Source organism: Rhipicephalus microplus, unplaced genomic scaffold, assembly GCF_043290135.1.
Source record: "Rhipicephalus microplus isolate Deutch F79 unplaced genomic scaffold, USDA_Rmic scaffold_12, whole genome shotgun sequence".
NCBI classification, from domain to species: Eukaryota; Metazoa; Arthropoda; class Arachnida; order Ixodida; family Ixodidae; genus Rhipicephalus; species Rhipicephalus microplus.
In genome coordinates this window covers 29958712-29967362 of record NW_027464585.1, presented here as the reverse complement: position 1 = coordinate 29967362, position 8651 = coordinate 29958712, and the positions used below count along the sequence as shown (strand labels likewise).

At 47.6% G+C, this 8651-nt stretch overlaps 1 protein-coding gene and 1 non-coding gene across 2 annotated transcripts in view; both read left to right on the top strand.

The window, feature by feature from the left end:
* The window catches only part of LOC119166712 (acetylcholinesterase), a 338783-nt gene that overhangs the window by 317231 nt on the left and 12901 nt on the right, over positions 1–8651 (top strand). The gene's annotated exons all lie outside the window — the stretch shown is intronic.
* TRNAT-CGU (transfer RNA threonine (anticodon CGU)) lies at positions 5288–5360 on the top strand. The gene has a single exon. It is a non-coding gene; the product is annotated as a tRNA-Thr (tRNA).

Here is an 8651-nt window from a genome sequence, read left to right as displayed (position 1 = left end):
GAATTTTCAACGCCCAGCGAGCGAGGCGGCCAGATGGGTCTTTTAACGTCGAAAGCCAGCACAGCGCGTGGTGGTCGGTCACGACATCAAAAGAACGACCATATAGATATGGGCGAAACTTTCCAAGGGCCCACACAATGGCCAAGCACTCCTTTTCTGTGACGCTGTAGTTGCTCTCAGCCTTGGTAAGTGTGCGACTAGCGTATGCCACGACGTATTCCTGATGTTCCGGTTTACGCTGTGCGAGCACAGCACCCAGGCCTACACCACTGGCGTCGGTGTGGATTTCAGTTGGAGCTTCAGGATCGAAATGGCGTAGAATGGGTGGCGTCGTGAGAAGCCGTCGCAAGGTGGTGAAAGCCTCGTCGCAGGCAGGGGACCACGATAAGAGGTCTTTACAGCTGCTGAGAAGTTGCGTGAGAGGTGATATAATAGACGCGAAGTTTCAGACGAATCGCCGGAAATACGAACACAAGCTGATGAAACTTCGAAGTTCTTTGATGGTGGCAGGTTTAGGAAACGCCGTAACAGCTCGCAATTTCTCGGGATCCGGGAGGATGCTTTCCTTGGAAACAACGTGGCCCAAAATGTTCAGTTGACGCATGGCAAATCGACATTTTTTGAGGTTTAATTGCAAACCGGCGTTAGTTAAGCAAGTAAGGACGTGCTGAAGGCGACGTAAGTGTGTGTCAAAGTTAGGGGCGAAGACCACGATATCATCGAGGTAACACAAGCATATCTTCCATTTTAGTCCACGCAGGATGTTGTCCATCATTCGTTCGAACGTTACAGGTGCATTGCAAAGTCCGAAGGGCATGACGGTGAATTCATATAAGCCGTCTGGCGTGACAAAAGCGGTTTTGGGGCGATCGGCCTCCGCCATAGGCACCTGCCAGTAGCCTGACCGCAAGTCTAACGAGGAAAAGAACTCGGCACCCTGCAAACTGTCCAAAGCATCGTCAATGCGCGGTAGTGGATAGACATCTTTCAGCGTGATCTTGTTCAATCGCCGGAAATCGACACAGAAACGAATAGAACCGTCTTTCTTTTTGACGAGAACCACCGGAGACGCCCATGGGCTCTGTGAAGGTCGAATGACGCCTCTGCGAAGCATGTCGTCTACTTGGTCAGCAATGACGCGGCGTTCTGTAGCGGACACGCGATACGGTCGTTGTCGCAGCGGTGAGTGGGACCCAGTGTCGATGTGGTGTTCTACTGCTAAGGCACGGCCGAGAGATGTTTGTTCAACGTCGAAAGAGTGGCGGTAGCTCTCAAGAATGGTGAGGAGTTGTGAACGCTGCGAAGATGTCAAATCTGCAGCGATGAATGGTTGAAATATGTTTGCCGACGTTGAGTCAGGCGCTGAGACGACAGCAAGTTCACAGACGGAGGTAGAAGGCACCTCATCGGGGACGGATATAATTCTGGAAGAACTGATTGTCTCGACGTGGCCAAGGCACTCGCGACAAAGTTGGGATAAAGACGACGACTCATGATTATAAATTGGCATTGTGGTTGACCCTTCTACAAGATCGAGAGCAGCAAAAGGCAGGGGGAGAGCTCTTCGGGCGACGAATATTCGAGATGGTGTGAAGAAGACCGTGCCGTCGGATATGGCGCTGCATGAAACTGGCACGAACGCAAAAGAGCATGGAGGGATGTAGGTGTCATCGCTAACGACAAGTTTAGCGGCAAACTGGGTGTCGACGGACGCTTGGTCATCCAGTGAGCAAAATTCGACCTCAGCCCTAGCACAGTCGATTACGGCGTTATGACGCGACAAAAAGTCCCATCCCAAAATAATATTATGGGAGCATGATGAAAGAACCACGAACTCTATCGTATACAGAACGTCCTGAATTGTCACGCGGGCTGTACATACTGCGGTTGGTTGAACAGGTTGAGCACTGGCTGTGCGAAGCGATAATCCGGAGAAAGGCGTCGTTACCTTACGAATTGAGCGGCAAAATCCAGCATCTATAACAGAAACAGCTGCACCGGTATCTACAAGAACGACAGTAGGGATATTTTCGACGAACACATCAATAACATTGGTAGGTGACAAATGAGGACTTGGGCAAACCGAAACTTGCGCAGTTCTTGCCTCAGGAACTGCGTCGTCTAGTTTTCCTCCTCGTTAGGTGCGGGCCGTCGACGCATAGGAGAAGGCGAGCGGCGGCGTGGAGAGGGCGAGCGAAGACGTCCCGGCCGAGGGCGGTGGTCGTCCTGGTAGCGGGCTGGCATTGGAATGGAGGAACCGTATCGCGCCTTGGAGTCAAGCGGGAAGAAAGGCTCACGGCGGTTTTCATTGGTGATATGCGTCCGGCGGCGACAATACCTTGCGACGTGTCCGGGGTATCGACAAGCGTAACATATCGGGCGATTATCGAGGGTGCGCCACGGGTTGGCGGTGTTAGTGCCGGTCCAGTGAACTGGAGCTGGGGGATAGCTCGCGCGAGGCTGGAACGGAGGTGCAGGCGCCTTGTGAGTTGGCATGGCTGCAGCCGCGGCGTAGGTGAGAGGAGCAGCCACAAGATTAGGCTCGCGAGCAGCTGGTAAGGCTTCGGCGACCTCTCCTTGAATGACGTCACGTAGAGACGATGGTACAGTCATGGTAGCTTCTGGTGTGAAAGGCACCAAGGAAAGCTGTCGTGCAACTTCTTCGCGGACAAATGCTTTTATTTCGGCCATTAGTGACGCGTGGTCATGACCACTGATCACACTAGACAGCGATGCCAAATCGTGCGCTGGAGGACGTCTTGTCAGAGCTCGCTGCTTCCGCAATTCATCGTAGCTTTGGCAGAGGCTAATTACGTCGTTAACAGTCGTCGGGCTTTTCGCCAAGAGCATTTGAAAAGCGTCGTCGTCAATCCCTTTGAGGATGTGCTTACATTTTTCAGCTTCCGTCATTTCGGCGTTCACGCGTCTGCACAAATCGACGACGTCCTCTATGTAACTTGTGAAGGTTTCACCCGTTTCTTGCGCGCGTGTGCGTAAACGTTGCTCGGCACGAAGTTTTCGGACGGCAGGTCGATCTAAGACTGCTACAATCGACGTTTTAAATTGCGGCCACGTTTGGACGTCTGCCTGGTGGTTTCTAAGCCAAAGGCTGGCTACACCCGCGAGATAGAACGAAACGCGTGTCAACTTGTCCGCGTCCGTCTATCTGTTTAAAGCGCTCACCCGTTCGAAAGTCGAGAGCCACTCTTCAACGTCGTTGTCATCTGTTCCACTGAAGATTGGAGGCTCCCGCTGAGGAACACTGCCTGGACAGGTGGCCGGAAGAGATGGAAGCGTCTGCTGATCGGCGTCCGGCATAGCAGAAGGTAGCCGTCGAGAACGGAGTTCCAGGATGGTAGCGGGAAGGTGTAAGGGACGGTACCCGGCACGTCTCCACCAATTATAAAGGAGATTTATTAAGCAGGAAGGTTGATGCTTGGAAGGCTTGGAAGGCGATGCACCAGCCGCAATTTCCGAGCTCGAGCCGCTGCTGCACACTCGATGCTGCTGCCTCTGCGCCGGAGTACTTCCTCTGCTTTACAATATATATATATATATATATATATATATATATATATATATATATATATATATATATATATATATATATATATATATATATATATATATATATATATATAAATGCAGGAAATAAATTCTTGGACGCCGGTAAATAGTATGAATAAAAAGAAGACATACGTCGAAAAACGGAAAGGTTTCTTTACGTTTCGGCCGTGGGACCGGCCTTCGTCAGAATAACAGATGTAACAGTGGTGCAACAGTATATAAGCGCATACGTTTCGCTTGCAATAATCACTTGAGTGCAAACATCATAAAAGGAAGTGCAACAATCAGACATGAAATCTATATGGGGGCCCCCATATCACATCCTACTTATAAGCAATCAATTAACAAGTCACGACACGTGCACAAGGATTGCAGCTCGTACAAGCCATAACATCATCAGCGGTCACTGATGGAATACGCTAAGTTTCCCCGTACTCTCATTTAACCCGCCTGCGATTGTATTCAGCTAAAAGATGAGAAATGATTCGCACACTTCCTTGTCATGATGCGTTTGGAAGCCAGGCTCCAGAATCGTGGCTCTAATGTTGTCAAATGAGTGGCTCATTGCGTTAGCATGCTTTGATATTGGAAGGCGAGGAAGTGAAGAGATATGAGCCTTGTGATTGTTAAACCGATATAGAAAGGGTGTTTCGGTTTCGCCTACGTACTGCATTCCACAGATCGAGCATTCCAGGAGGTAAACTACATTACGCGTGTCACAGTTATAGTCACCGTTCATTTTCACACTGAAGTTAGATGCGGTGCGGTTTGCGATAAGTGAAGTGGTCATATGCATGCAGACTTTGCAACGAGGTTTGTTGCAAAAACGGCAGCCAGTAGGTTTACTGCGTACGCTTTTTGACGACATGAGTAGGTCACGCAGATTTTGCGCTCTTCTGTACGTCACACGCGGTGGTTTTAGGAAAATCGATTTAAGTCGTTCGATTTGTAGAAGTATGTTATGATGCTTTCCTAAAACGACATTTACGTGTTGCGCAGGCGCGGAAAATGTTAGAACAAGGTTAGTGCAGGAGAAGACCGTCTGTTGGTGCTTAAAAGCGTTTTGCGGTCCTGATTACTTGCCCTTTTAATGGCGTCATCTATCATCTTGGAAGGGTATTTCTGTTTTGATAAAGCACTCCGAAGCTTGATTATTGCAAACGAAACGTATGCTCTTATATGCTGTTGCACCACTGTTACATCTGTTATTCAGACGAAGGCCGGTCCCACGGCCGAAACGTAAAGAAATCTTTGTATTTTTCGACGTGTGTTTTCTATATATATATATATATATATATATATATATATATATATATATATATATATATATATATATATATATATATATATATATATATATATATATTTATATATATATATATATATATATATATATATATATATATATATATATATATATTTATATATATATATATATATATATATATATATATATATATATATATAAGGGAAAGAAGTGTATACCTAAGGGCTTATTAGGTTGAACGAGGGTCTCGTACTGGCAGACTTGGTGTGTTTAGGTTGTATAAGAGGGACAATTAATCAGCTGCCCGCTCATATTAGGTTCATGTGCTACGTGACGCCAAACATGCGCATAAGAGTGTTTTCACACTCGTTGTTTGGCTTATAGATGGCGCTGACTGTCGCTCCTACTTCTAAATTCACAGATAAACCCAAAAAAGTGGATGGAGGGAGGGCCGCTGTGATAGCTCAGTGGTTAGAGCATCGAACGCGTAATTCGAAGGTCGTAGGTTCGATTCCTGCTCACAGTTGGTAATTTTTTCATCCACTTTTCTTTCTTCTTATTTATATTTCATTGATTTTAATAACTTCCCCTGTACATTCCTTGGCATTACTGTCTGTTATATCTCATATAGATATATATATATATATATATATATGTATATATATATATATATATATATATATATATATATATATATATATATATATATATATATATAGACGTTGTGAGGAAGGAAGCGCACTGGCTCCGTAGTATAAACGGAAGCGAAAATGCACGACTAACGAGGAAACACTTTTATTAATCACATACGTTTCGGCTGGTGGGCCAGCTGAAACGTATGTGATTACACTTACGAAGGCTGGCCCACCAGACGAAACGTATGTGATTAATAAAAGTGTTTCCTCGTTAGTCGTGCTTTTTCGCTTCCGTATATATATATATATATATATATATATATATATATATATATATATATATATTGTTAGCCCAATATTCACAGCGTTTGACCTTCATCTTCTTCATCTGTATATAATCATCATCACAAAAAACGTCCTCTTTTTTCTTAGCGTTGATCAGGCGATTCGGCCTAATAAACGCCGTCGAGACCCCAACGCTGCTGTCTTACAGAGGGGTGGAGGCTGCTTAAATCCCCAAGTCCTCTCCAAATTCACCTTCCCCTGGAGCTTCGTTCGGGTCGCCGCTGGCTTCCCCCGTCCGCTGTAATGGCTCAAGAACCGCTACCCGGAACATCCAGCATTCCTGTCCAACAAACCATTCCTGCGTGGATCGTCAACGCCCGGCAGCGCGACCCAACCATCTTCTCGGGTCTTCCACGCGACGACGTCGAGGTATGGCTGAAAGAATACGACATGACCAGTGTTTATAACCTATGGGATGAGACTCAAAAACTTCGTCACGTCACCTTCTATCTGTCCGATGTCGCGAAAACGTGGTTTTTTAACCACGAGAGCAGCTTCCCGGATTGGCCTACTTTTGCTCAACAAGTCCGAAGGATTTTTGGGAAACCAAACATCCGGTCCGAAGTGTCGAAACAAAAGCTCGACAGGCGTGCCCAACATCCCGGGGAGACGTACACTTCGTACATTGAAGACATCCTTGCCCTTTGCCATTGCGTGAACTCGGCGATGACAGAAGCCGATCGTGTTTGCCGCATCATCAAATGATAGGCCATGTCGCGTTTAACGCTCTGGCTGTTAAAAACCCCACCACCGTTGAGGACGTCATCACCACATGTCAACATCTTGATGAACTCCAAGCCATTCGATTGCACCCAGACTACCAAGACGCCAGAGACCGCCGGCCTTCCTCGGATGTGGATTTGCGCACGCTGATTCGCACTCTGATTCACGAGGAACTTCAAGCGCAAGGGCTGCCATGTGCACCCACCCCTCGGCCTCACTCTCCATCTGCTGGTCTGCGCGACAGCATCAAAAAGGAGGTCTCATCTATGGCTGGCGCTCTCATATCGAATACTCCGTCGCCACCAACGCTACCCATGACGTATGCGCAAGTCACTGCCGTGCCACCTGCCTTGGTTCAGCACGCGCATCCTGTTCCTGCGCAGTCCAACGTAGCAGCATTTGCACCACACTCGCCTGTCCCAGCGCCAGTACCCGCGCCTGTGACAGCTCCAGCACTCTACGCACCCTGGCGCTCGCCTCACCCAATATGTTACAATTTTGGCATTCGGGGCCGCATTTCGCAATTTTGCGGCAAGCGCCAGCAGGACGAACGCCGTGGCTACGACGTTTATGGAAGAGATTCGGAGCCATCCCCGAAACAGTACCAGTGCCGCCCTACGACACGTTCCTTCTCTCCGACTTCTCCACTTGCCGCACCTCGCCCCTGCTATCCCGGACGCTGCCGGTCCCCTTCACCTCTGCGACGCTCAACATCTCTGAGACTGGCAGCACCCACTTCTGACTACCACTCGGAAAACTAGCTGGTGCAGTTTATGGAGAGAAAACTGCATCGCTCGAACAAACACCAATACCTCCAGAGGGCACAGCCACCTTGTTATCAGTGTATGCGAAAGGGGTACCAGTTCAAGCATTGGTGGACACGGGGGCTGCTATTTCTGTTATTCATGCAGATTTGTTTTATCGTCCACGTAAGGTTAGCACACCTTATACTGGCACTTTCTTGCGTAGCACAAATGACTTGCAGATACGGCCATCAGCACAGTGCACCGTTAGAGTTTTCATTGATAGGATCCGGCATCATATTCAGTTTGCAGTGCTGGCTTCTTGTGCTTTTATCCTTATTTTAGGAGGGGACTTTCTTTGTGATGCTGCTGCTTCTATCTTTTGTCGACGATGACTCATACATATGCTAGAGACGGATGATATCTCACCGACTACAAACAGCCAATGACTTCCTTGTGTCACCCAACCACGAACACGTTATCACGGCTATATTTGACTACATTGACAACGGTGACGTCCTAGTCAGTTCATCAGCCCGTTGTCTATCCGGAGGGATTGCACTTTCATCGAGTCTTATACGCTTCTCCAACGGCACTGCATTTCTCAGTGTACTGAATATCACCAATGTGCCGATTCTGCTGACAAAGGGCACTGTTGTAGTTTCCAGCATGGACACACAACCTATGTCTGTAGTGGCTTCAGATACCAGTCTGGTGGTATCACGTTCAATACCAACAGATGCTCCGCCTACTACTGCTCTCGTCAATGCCATCAGCGCGGATCTCACTCCTCCGCAAGCAGAGGAACTATTGGCGTTGTTGTCTAAGAATAAATTTTCTTTTGACGTACATTCCACTGCTCTAAGCCAGACTTCTGCGGTGGCTCATCGCATACACACCGACGGAACTTCTATTTTCCGTCGTCTACCATACCTTGTCTCTTCCAGCGAACTCGAGATCATCGACAAGCACGTTGCTGATATGCTAAGGCAAAACATCATCCGCCCGTCCTCAAGCGCTTGGTCGTCACCTGTCGTTCTCGTGCAAAAAAAAGACGGTTCGGTGCGATTCTGCGTTGACTACCGCGCATTAAAAATGTAACCAGATAAGACGTATATGCCTTGCCTCGCATTGATGATGCCTTAGATTCCTAACAAGGAGCGGAATAATTTTCGAGCCTTGATTTGTGCTCCGGTTATTGGCAAATTCCAATTCACGTGAATGACAAGCAAAATACTGCCTTTGCCACACCCGACGGACTATACGAATTTAATGCCATGCCTTTCGGTCTCTGCAATGCACTAGACACATTTGAACGAATGACAGACGCTGTATTGCGAGGCCTTAAGTGGAAAACCTGCTTTTGTTGTT